This window comes from Peromyscus eremicus, chromosome 5, assembly GCF_949786415.1.
Source record: "Peromyscus eremicus chromosome 5, PerEre_H2_v1, whole genome shotgun sequence".
Lineage (NCBI taxonomy): Eukaryota > Metazoa > Chordata > Mammalia > Rodentia > Cricetidae > Peromyscus > Peromyscus eremicus.
Genome location: NC_081420.1, coordinates 55772602 through 55784996, shown reverse-complemented (window position 1 = coordinate 55784996; position 12395 = coordinate 55772602). Strand labels below are relative to the sequence as shown.

At 44.0% G+C, this 12395-nt stretch overlaps 1 long non-coding RNA gene across 1 annotated transcript in view; it reads right to left on the bottom strand.

Moving 5' to 3' along the window:
* Positions 1-478: 478 nt before the first annotated feature.
* LOC131911444 (uncharacterized) overlaps positions 479-12395 on the bottom strand; it is a 29110-nt gene continuing 17193 nt past the window's right edge. The window contains exon 3 of the long non-coding RNA XR_009379370.1: positions 479-630. This is a non-coding gene — a long non-coding RNA (uncharacterized LOC131911444). The remainder of the gene's footprint in view (positions 631-12395) is intronic.

Below are 12395 nucleotides of genomic sequence, written 5' to 3'. Positions count from 1 at the left end.
CCCAAGAGATGCCACCACACTTGTGGACTGTTCCACAGACCATGCTTGGAGTAGGTTGCTGACACAGGAAGACAATACCAGCATCCACAGCTTGTGCTCAGTAGTAAGAGGGGAAAATAGTAGAGCTTGGGGAGGTGTGCTGGAAGAAATAGGACGGGGCTTCTGGTTGCTTCTTTTTTCAGTGGCAAGCAGAGATTGAAGACCCAGTGTGGACATACAGAGAGAAAGATGTGCTAACAGAGCTGAAGCATGAAAAGAGGTCTGCAGACTCACACTGGAGGCCTATCAGGCAGCCCAGCATCAGGCCTGGATGGAGTCTGGAACTTGCATTTCTTTTTCTATTTGCTTATTTCATTTATCGTGTGTGTGTGTGTGTGTGTGTGTGTGTGTGTGTGTGTGTGTGTATGTGTGTGTGTGTGTGTGTGTGTGTGTGTGTGTGTGTGTATTGCTATAATTAACGAGGCAATTCCACGTAGTTTATCTGGTAATTAAAAGAGGTTTATTTCAGGGGTAACTTACAACCAATAAGGGGTCAATTACAGGATCCGGGAGAGATGAGGTACAGTCTAGTGCAGTTCTCTGGGGAACTCTGACTTGGTCTGCAAATCCAGCCTCCAGGACCATGAGGAGCTAAGAGAGTGAACACATATGTATCTCAGGTCTTAAGGAGTCTTCTCTTGGCCACACCCCAGGGGCAGGTCATAGGAGGTGTGGCAGTTACTTGCTGCCACACTAAGGGCAGTGTTTCAAGGTCAAAGCCGGAACAGCTACCCACTGCATGAAGCACATGTGCCACAGCATGCATATGGAGGTCAGATAAACACATTTTGGGAACTGGTGCTGTCCTTCCACCCTATAGGGTCGAGGGATCAAACTCAGTTCGTCAGGCTTGGCAACAAGCACCTTTCCTCACTTAGCCATCTCACCAGCCCTCTCTCTGCTTTTTTTTTTTTAAGATTTATTTTTATTTTTATATATGTATGTGTAAGTAAGTACAAATGCATGTGGGTGTCCACAGAAGCCAGGAAAAGGGATCCGATTCCTTGGAGCTAGAGATACAGGCAATTGTGAGCTACCCAATGTGGGTGTTGGGAACTGAACTCGGGACCCCTAATAGCAGCAAATGCTCTTCACCACTGAGCCATCTCTCCAGCCCCTCTCTTCTTTTTCAGCAACTTTACTTAAACAAATCTGATAAACCAAAAACCACACATCCCCACTGTATATAGGTTAATGAGTTTGGATATGTACATGCCATGAAACCATCCCCACTGTCAAAGGTAATAAACCTCCAAATGTTCTGTGCTCTTTTGAGTATTTGTTTTTATTCCTGCTTTCATTCATTTGCGTTGGGTTTTGTTTTCTCATTTGGAATCCTTGCTCATGCTGGACAAGACCACTGCTGTGGAATTACACCCCCAACCCTGCTGTTTTTCTGTGGTTGATTTGTATGTGTGGTTGTAAACATTCACTATGAGACTCCCCACTCTTTTCACATCTTAGCTGTGGGTACTCTGCCGTATGCAGATCTCGGGGACATACTCATGTCACACAACTGAACCTGGTGGGTAAGTATTTGACCCTGGGGGGACACATAACCAGCATTCTCCAAAATGGTCAGCCTAAGCATCATTCAACGGCTGATATGTGGTAGTTATGGTCTGAAACAAGAGATGGTATGAGAAGAGGTGGAATCAAAAAAGGGGTGACATTAAGGATGTAAGAGTCTTTGAGGAGCTTGGACCACTTCTACTCTATCCATTCCTAGGGTTTGAGAGAGTGGAATGTGTGCCCTCTATATTTTGAGCATATCTGGTGGGTGGATTTGAGAGATGCTATAATAAAGCTTCCCAATGACTCCCATTTTCCAATTGGAGTGCCATGGGTCTTTAATCAGAATGTAAAAGATTCCCCATTCTTCGCCGGGCAGTGGTGGCACACACCTTTAATCCCAGCACTCGGGAGGCAGAGGCAGGCAGATCTCTGTGAGTTCAAGGCAGGCCTGGTCTACAAAGCGAGTTCCAGGAAAGGCACAAAGCTACACAAAGAAACCCTGTCTCGGGGGGGAAAAAAAAAAAAGATTCCCCATTCCTCATAGCAGGCAGGATGTTTTCCTGCATATGCATTATGTTTCCAGCAGTCTCCAGACCCTACCATATGAGTAGTCTGGTTGAACTGCTGAGCATATGTCTCCTTAACCTTAAATCTCCAAATGTAGAGTTTAATAGCAATATGAGTGAGTGGAAAGAAGTAGAAGGAAAAGAGGTAGGGCATGACCTGATATGGTGGGGCATGATCCTTGACAGGTTGGTGAGGTCTCATTATTCTGAGACCAGAGGCAGGCTGGTGGTCTGTATATAGTTTTTGGGGTTGTCTCTTGGCTAATTGACAAGCATGGGTTAGAACTATCAATTCAGCCTGCTAATTTGTGGTGTAGGAAGAGCTTGCGTTTTGACCACTATAGTATCTGAGATGACTGCATATCCTACTCCACGTACTCCTTCATATAGGAAGGTGCTGCCGTCTGTATACCATATATAAGTGACCTGAGGTAATGCTCCTTCTTGCATATGTATCGGCTAGGGTAGTAACTCTCCTTATACCCTTCCCTGCTGAAGCAATTCCAGGCCTGACTCTCCTGAGAAGTTGGAAAATTTTCCCTTCCAGGGTTGGGCTGTTTCTTCTTTGCAGTCCCAGCAGTCAGAGCTGTGCTACACAGCTCCAGGTGTCCGGGACACCTTGCCCTCCAGGGATGAACTGTCTCCTTGCAGTTTCAGCCATCACAGCTGTGCTACACAGCTCAAGGTGTTGCCTGACTCCCCAGGTAGTCGGGACACCAAACCCACAGGGTTGCATGTTTTGCAACCAATTTACTAACATTTTTGGTGCCAAAACCTGGGGCACCAAACCCACAGAGTTGAATGTCCTGCAATCAATTTACTAACATTTTTGGTGCTGAAACCTGGGACACCAAACCCACAGAGTTGCACATTTTGCAACCAGTTTACTAACACTAAGTAAGAGACTGCCTCAAAACTCAACAGATTATAACAAGATTCTACAAGTCATCTGGGTGGGTTGCTGATTTGCAACTCAGTGGATTTCGGATGAACTGTCTCAGGTGTCCTCAGTCAGCTGGGGTTAGGATGGTGTTGGCTGGACACATCTGACTCTGCTCCCTGGAGACTCTTTGTCAAGCTTGGCTACACTTATGTTCATGACATTGGCAGAGACTCAACACAGAAAGGACTTTTTCTACTCAAGCACTTTTTCTACTCTGCTGTTAGCGTAAATTCCATTAGCCAAAGCAAGCCATGGGCCATGTCCCTGACCAGTATAGGAGACACGTCCCAATCAAAAAACAAACAGAAAACAACCAACAAACAAAAGGAATAGAAATAATTCTTTAAAAAATTCTTAAATGAGCATCAAGCTTTTTGCCTATAATCTTAGTACTCAGGAGGTAGAGGCAGGAGGATTACTGTAAATCCAAGGTCACACTAGTCTTATCATGAATTCCAGGCCAACAACACACCTATAATCTCAGCATTTGGGAGGCAGAGGCATGAGGATTGCCACAAGTCTGAGGCCAACCTAGGCTGCAGGGTCACCCAGACCCAGACTGTGTCTCGAGCCAAACACAGCAAGGAGCTGGAGAGACAGTTGAGAGCCCTGGGGCTTGGTTCTCAGCACCTACATGGCAGCACACCACTGTCTGTAACTTCAGTTCTAAGTGATCCAACGTCCTCTTCTGACCTCCACAGGCACCAGCCACATAGTTGTTACACATATGTACATGCAAGCAAAATACTCATACATGTAAATAAATCTTCAAGACAACAGCTCAAATAGATAACAGACATACACAGAAACTAACTAAAGTGTTTGGAATGGGATAGCACAGATTCTTTAGATAACAACATTTCATAGATAACACCTCTCTACTCTGCTTACAGTGTGATATGCATGTTCTTATTAATTTTTCCTAGTTTTGCTAAAGACGTATCAACCAGGATGTAAATGAACATAAAAGTCACAGAAATAAATTCCACTTATAGGTCATCTTAACTGTGTTGATTAATCTTCATTGATAATTTGATTGGCTTTAGAGTCATCTAGTAGATGGGTGTAGCATTCTTCTGGTGTGTCTGTGAGAACCTTTGCAGAGAGGATTAACTGGGGAAATGCGGAGACCCACCCTGAATATGGGTGACACCCAAGAGTCAGGGCAAAGACAGAATAAAGAGGGAAAAGGAGAAAGCCAACCAGGGGTTGGCATTCCTTTTTCTCTGAGGTGAAGAATTTTTCTCTGCACAGTGCCATATGTTCTGCACAAGGACACGGGGCCAAGTGACGGTATGCTGAACCTCCTGAAACCAAAATAAATAAATAAATATCTGTACTGGCCTGCCCTTAGGGTCCTGACAGGATATATCTCAGCTGTCACCACTAAGAACATCCCTGTGTGCATTCACTACGTTTCCTTATAAAAGGCGGGCCTTGTACACCTCCAGTCTCTGTCTCTCCCTTTCTTCCTCTTTCTTCCTCTCTCTCTCTCTCTCTCTCTCTCTCTCTCTCTCTCTCTCTCTCTCTCTCTCTCTCTTCCTTCACTCTCATCCCCAGGCACCAGTCTCTGCCCCCTTCTCTCCCCTTCCCTCAATAAACCTCCTACATGGGCCCTGTTGTATGGTGTTTTTCCTTCCTACCATTTTTAAAATGCAACAATTCCTCCCTAACATTGTTTAGGTCAGTCATTTGGTCATAGTGACACAGGAGTGATCAATGCACTGCCTTTGGGGTACACAGCTCTGCATCTGTTTGATCCTTCCTTTCTTCCAATGTAGACAAAGGTAACCCAGAAGTAGTAGTGAGTAAAGACAAGCTCATTTTCTCTCCCATGGAAGACTCAACAAGACCAACCAGGTGTTAGCTTAGTAGACCTTGGTGTCTGAACCACGTTCCTTCTACTGGTGGTTCTGTTGGAGTATATGCCTCCCTTCTGTAGCAACCAGGATTGTCCCTAGCCAGAAGAGAGGAATAAGAGCAGAGGAGAGGTCATGTACCCTCTGCACACACGTAATTTCCAATCAGCAGTTTCTGCTGGCCGTAGGTATGTCACTAGGAGAGAACTGAAATTCGGGCCATGAGAGCAGTCTCGGAAAAAGCCTTTATCAGAGCTGCCTTAATTAGGATTATTTGGATGAAGTTATTTTTGCCTCCCTTTCCTTTCTTCCCTCATAACACTTCCTAACTTCCACTTCTAAAGCTCAGGAGCTCAGGAAGCCATCCATTTGTTTATAGACTTGTAAAGAATATCAGAGTCATTCTCTGAGGACAGGAGCTGAAAAAGATGTTATGAACCAATAAAGATCATGCCAACCCCCACACTACTGTCTGGATGGGGCAGTTATACTTCCTGCCTCTATTTCCTGGTTCACAACAGCGTAACAATGGGGCTTCCTTCCTCAATTCATCATAAAGACTAACTGAGCTAACATGTGTGGGCTGGGGCATAGCAAGAGCCCAACACGCATGCCTGACACCCACAGTGTATCCCAGCAGCAACAGTAGACTTGCTCAGCAGGTAAGTTTTCAAAAGGAAATTAAAACCATTGTGGTTAACAGCAGCCCCAAATCAAGAGGATGGGTTCGACTATGGGAAAGAACTTTGAGGACACTATTTTTTTTGTTTTTTGTTAGTTTGTTTGGGGGTTTTTGTTTGTTTTATTTTTTATTTTTTATTTTTATTTTTATTTTGGTTTTTCGAGACAGGGTTTCTCTGTGTAGTTTTGGTGCCTTTCCTGGATCTCGCTCTGTAGACCAGGCTGGCCTCAAACTCACAGAGATCCTCCTGCCTCTGCCTTCCGAGTGCTGGGATTAAAGGCATGTGCCACCACCGCCCGGCTCGAGGACACCATTTGTACTTCATGTCTCTAGTTTGCCTTTTTCTTTCCTTCCTAGGGGATATCTCATTAGCTCCCTTCCATTTTTTCTGTGTGTGTGTGTGTGTGTGTGTGTGTGTGTGTGTGTGTGTGTGTTTGTGTGTGTGTGTGTGTTGCCAGGATCAAACACAGGTACTTATACTTGTTAGACAAACTCTCTGTCATTGAACTATATCACCAGCCCCTCTATTTTCTTGAAAAGAAAACTTGATTTCATTTTTAAATCCATGCTAAGGTGTTAAGGCACAAAAATAAAATTAGTGAACAAAGATCAAATTATTTCTTTAAAAAAAAGAATGAATTTCTCAAGAGGAAAGGCATATATAATTAAAAATATAAGAAAGTATTTTTTTCAAAATGGAGAGATGGCTCAGTAGTTGAGAGCACTTGCTGCTCTTACAAAGGACCAGAGTTCAGTTCCCAGCACTCACATAGAGCAGCATGCAACCACCTATAACTCCTGTTCCAGGAAATCTGATGCCCTCTTCTGGCATGCACAGATACTGCACACACACAGTGTACATACAGACAAGTAGACGTACACATAAATTTAAAAATAAATAAAAAATTTAAAATATTCTATCCTGTCCTTCCTGGTATCTTTATAGTCACGATGTTCTCTGTCCCTCCCATGAGGACATCTTGTCAATCCTATGCAACATCTTTAATAGGTCCAAGTTCACTGCCACCAGGTAAGTCCCAGGCACTATCCTTGTTCCAGTCACAGTGGCTTCATAGAAAACCAACCCCTAAATCTAACAGCATGGAACAGCTGTTTCTCATGGTCATGGATGCTATGGCTAAGGAATTCAAAAAAAGACAAGAATAGTTTGCCTCTGCTCCCCAGTCACTGGGGCCTTAACTAGATCTGAAAGTTGATGTCACATAGGCATCTGGCAAGTGACATTGACAATTGTTTGGCAACCTCAGTTTCTTTTCAAGTGAGTGGTTTCCTGGAGTCTCTCCACAATGTGGGCTGCAGAAGAGGGAGCCAGGCAAAAGCCACACTGTGTTGCATAAGCTAGCTTTGACAGCCATGCAATGACACTTCCTCATAGTCCATCTGTCAAAGCCATTGAGAGTCTTGCCCAAGTTCAAGGGGAGGGAGACTGGCTCTACCTCTTGATGGGAAGAGGTGTTGTTCTTTCTGGTCGAGGTGCCTTCCAAACTGGTCTTGCTACTTCCGCTTTTGTGGTTCCCTTCATGCAGTCCCCAAAGCAGCCTGGGAAATTTTATTTCATTAGTTTTTTTGTTTGTTTGGTTTTTGTTTTTTCAAGACAGGGTTTCTCTGTGTAGCTTTGGAGCCTGTCCTGGAACTCACTCTGTAGACCAGGATGGCCTTGAACTCACAGAGATCCACCTGCCTCTGCCTACCAAGTGCTGGGATTAAAGGCATGCACCACCGCCACCACATAGCTTATTTCATTAGTTTTTAAAGTGTGTGTGTGTGTGTGTGTGTGTGTGTGTGTGTGTGTGTGTGGGGTGTGGTGTGTCTGTATGTACATCTTCATTTGTGAGTGCTGGCATGTGTCTGGAGATCAGAGTACTTCAGTGCTGGTCCTTGCCTTCCATCTTGTTCACGCTGAGTGCCTGAGGCTGGCTGGCTCTAGCCTGTAGAGAAGCTTCTGTTTCTCCTCCCCATCTCAATGTAGGAGTGCTGCGATTCCAGACATACACTACACAGCCACAGCTTTACATGGATTCTGGCGAACCAAACTCAGATCCCTGCACTTATGTGGCAAGCACGTTAACCCACTGAGCCATCTCCACAGCCCTAGGAAAACTTCTAAACAATAGGTCATGCATGTCCTTCCCTCATGCAAACTCCTTCACTTGGGATAAAGTGCCCCTGCTATCTGTGCAGAGAATCCCCCGCCCTGAGCCTCATTGATACAGCAGAGGCGTTCACTTCCTCAAAGAGAACATACTGGATGGTTTTCTATCTCAGTGTCTTCCTGGAAATTTCTTTACTTGGCATGTCATGTGCTTTCTGTTGCCTTCTGTCCCCAGCCTAATACACATCACTCCTCAAGAGTTATTGTCCCCGATCTCACTCTCTAAAAGCCCTTCCTTAAATTCTGTCATTTGTAACAATGTGTACAAACCAAGAAGACATTTTACTAATGTAAATAAACCAGGCACAAAAAGACAGGACACTCCGGTGACACACGATTTAACTTTCGTAGGGAATCAAGGCACTCTACCACTGACCTCTACTCTACTCCCAGCCCTTGCATGCAGAGTTTTTCAAGGTCAAATCCATAGTGGCAGAGGGTAAATGTTTCCTTGGAGAGGCTGGAGAGAATGTGGAGAATAGGAAGATCCTGGTCAAAAAGTACCATATAGCATAGTGCCTGTAGTTACCACCAGGAACACACACACACACACACACACACACACACACACACACACACACACACGCGCGCGCACGCATGCACACTTAGAATTTGGCTAACTGATGAATCTGCTGTTAAGTGTTATGTGCTGGTTTGCTTAGGTTGCTTTAGGAAAATACAATAAACAGGGTGGCTTTTAAACAATAAATCTGTCCCAGTGTTGGAGGCTAAGAAGTTCAAGAACAAGGAACTGGCCCAGTCAGTCTCTGCTGAGGGCAACTGGCTCACAAGTGGGGATCTCATAAGAGTCTTTTTATATATACTAATCCCAATTCTCAAAGGTTCTGCTCTCATGACCCAGTCACCTCCCAAAGGCCCCAACTCTTAGTGCCATCACCTCGTGGGAGGAGTGTTGGTTACACTATGGCCTTCGTGGCTGGCCGCCACATGCGGTGGCCATGCTAACAGAGGAGAGTCACAAGTCATAGTTACCTTTTTAGAGCTTTATTGAGAGAGAAAGGGGGATAGAGGGGGAGAGAGAAACAGAGAGACCGCGCGGAGGGAAGAGAATGGAAGGAGAAAGTGCGAGAAAGAGAACACACAGAGGGCACACTTGCTTTTTAGGCTGGGATGCCATCGCAGGCTGGTGACATAATTAAGGACATAATCCTTACAGGGAGTATATAGGCATTCAAACCATAGCAGCATAGTACTTATAAAAATAACAATAAAGAGGGCTGTAGAAAATGTTTGGAAGTGCTGAACATAGATTAATCTATGTTTACCATAAAGATTAAAGTGATGATTTCATGAATTAGCCCTAAGTTCACCTAGTTGTGTATATTAAATATGTACAGTTTTTGTATACCAATCATACAAAATAGTTTTAAAGAAATAGAAGCAGGCCATCCTGCTTATATTTGACTGAATCTGAATTTAAAATAAACAATTAATGATTTTTTTTTTCGAGACAGGGTTTCTCTGTGTAGTTTTGGTGCCTGTCCTGGCTCTCCCTCTATAGACCAGGCTGGCCTTGAACTCACAGAGATCCTCCTGGCTCTGCCTCCCGAGGGCTGGGATTAAAGGCATGTACTACAGCCGCCACCAGGCCAATTAATGATTTTTACAGTAAGACTGTCCCAAACATTTTGCAGAAAATGCTTGTACTGTATTTGTTAAACAAATTCAAGTTCAAGTAATAACCTCTTATTTTTATTCACTGAATTTAGTGACTTTTTATGAGAAGTTAACTCACATGGCAACTTAGGTTCTTTTTAAAATATTTAATTTTTTGTGTTTGCATGTTTGTGGTGTGAGTTTGTGTGTGTGGTACATGTGTGTGCAGGTGTCCTCAGAGGCCAGGGGAGGCATCAGATGTCACTGAAACTGGAGTTACAAGCAACTGTGAGCTGCCCCATGTGGGTGCTGGCAGCTGAACCCAGCTCTTCTGGAAGAGAGACATACACTTAAACTCTGAGCTATCTCTCCAGCCCCGTGAGTTCTTTTCAAATGACAGAAATAAACTTGATTTCTTAGTTAAATATTTTTTAAAAACTGAATTTGGAGTCCATTTTGTCTCACCAGCTGCTGAAATCCTCAGCCTCAAAATCTCAGGAACTTAACAGACTCTGGGTCTGTTTCTCGTTGATAGAACACCTAAGAGGATGAAGCTGAGTTGATGGCTCTCCTCAACAGCTTGCTAAAGCAGTAAACTGCAGGGCACTTGTGATGCCACCAACTCAGAATCCTTGGTCTCTACCATACAAGTGGCAAAAGAGACAGTGTAAGAGGTCACGTGGCCCTTGGATGAGTCCAAGTCCACTCTAGCCACGTGCCATTAACAATAGTAGACATGTGTCTCCACTTACATACAAGAAGGACCTGGAAATGGCATCTCACATGAAACTCAGAGTTCTCTGCAGTTGAGGACTGGTTAGTAGAGTAAAAGGACCCACGCTTGCCAGGCAGTGGTGGCGCACACCTTTAATTCCAGCTCTTCAGAGGCAGAGGTAGGTGGATCTCTGTGAGTTCAAGGCCAGCCTGGTCCACAAAGTGAGTTCCAGGACAATAAGGACTGTTACACAGAGAAACATTGTCTCGAAAAATCATAGCCCAGCCTTTTGCTACTATGAGATTCCCGATAAAGTCCATTTGTCCTGTGTCTTAGTTAGGGTTTCTATTGCTATGAAGAGACACCATAACCATAGCAAGTCTTATAAATGAAAGCATCTAATTAACTAGGGTTGGCTTACAGCTCAAAAGTTTGGTCCATTATCATCATGGCGGGAAATATGGCGGCATGAAGACAGACGTGGTGCTGGAAAAGGAGCTTAGAGTTCTACATCTTGATTCACAGGCTCAGCAAGAGACTGTGTTACTAAGCCTGGCTTGAGCTTTTGAGACCTCAAAACCTACTCCCAGTGACACACTTCCTCCAACAAAGCCACACCTACTCCAACAAGGCCACACCTGCCAACAGTACCACTCCCTGTGAGTCCATGGGGGCCATTTTATTCAAACCACCACGCCCGTAGCCTTAGTTTTTAGAATTTTAGAATCTGTAAATAGGTCCCAATACTGTGAGCGTTGATGTGAGAGCACAATGCCTGGCACACAGCCCTTAAGAAGCAGCTGTTATTATTAGGTGAATATATTTTATTATCTGTCATTTAAAAAGCATTTCTTTTTTAAAAATATTTAGTTACTCTATGTGTGTGGGTGTCTGCATGTATGAGTGTACCACATGCGTGCATTGCTACGGAGGTCAGAGGAGGACCTCATATCCCCTGGAACTGGAGTTACAGATGGTTGTATGCCACCATGTGGATGCTGGAAACCAGTCCTGGGTCCTCTGCAAGAGCAGCCAGTCCTCTTAACTGCTGAGCCAGCTCTGCAGCCACTATTAAAAGTATTTCTGGGGCTAGAGAGGTGGCTCAGAGGTTAAGAGTGCTGGCTCCTCTTCCAGAGGTCCTGAGTTCAATTCCCAGCAAAAACATGGTGGCACATAACCATTTATAACAAGATCTGGTACCCTCTTCTGTGTGCAGGCAGACACTGTATACATAATAAATAAATAAAAATCGTTTTTTAAAAAAAGTATTCCTGTGACTTGCTTCCTATCGTTGGTTTTTCTAATAGTAACACAGACCAGTAGTGTTAATTATATACATGTATATGAATATTCTTCATCTATTATAGCCAAGGTTCTGCTGAGTTCAGTTACACAACTTAGATGAGATCACATAGCTAAGGATCTCAAAACACATCTGGTTCTCTGACCTCAGAGTAACAGTGTAATTTTTTGCCAAATGTCCACACCCAGGCAACTCCACACAAATATAGAGGGTTGTATTTGCTACAACCTTCAAACACTTAAGAAATTTCTTTTTCTAGTACGAATGACAGTTATGCCCAGGCTGTAGATTCTGGTTCCTTATTCTAGTTGCCTGACTACAGTCCTGTAAAGTAAAACTCAAGAAACCCGCTGACATTTTCTTATTGGTTTCAACTGCATGCTTGTCTTAGCAGAGCTGAATTTGCCTGTGATGAGCCTTACTAATATTGTTCCAGCAGACATAGTATCACCTCTAGTACTAGACACTTTTACTATACTGCTGTCAATCAGGACTAAAAGTGAGTTGCTAATGGCAACAGACAGATAGTTTCAACCACATCTTCTTCCTGCTTTCTTGTTTGGTTTTCAGTTTGGTTTTACTTTGCCATGCCAGTAGAACTTTCTCAGGAGGCTGATCCTGTAACTATGCATCTGCAATAGCCAGCTGAGGTGGATTTATCTTTACTGCATCTTTTTTTCAAGTGAAAAGGAAAAGTAGGGTCAGGGATAGAGAATCAGCTGACCATAACATCAATTTACCAGACTTCCTCTGCTTTGTGACCCATTCTGGCAGCTTTGGCCTGCTCATTCTGTGGCCTTTTCCATCTGCCAGCATCCAAACAACAGATACATTCAAGGAAAAAATTATCCAAGATCTTAAAGGCAAATGATGATTCCTCCCTTTCTTTGAACCCAAAGTAGAGGTGGGATGCTTCGTGGCAGACAGCTTTGCGTGCTTTCAGAGACCTCCTTGTATAACCACAAACATCTGCAACCAGTTCT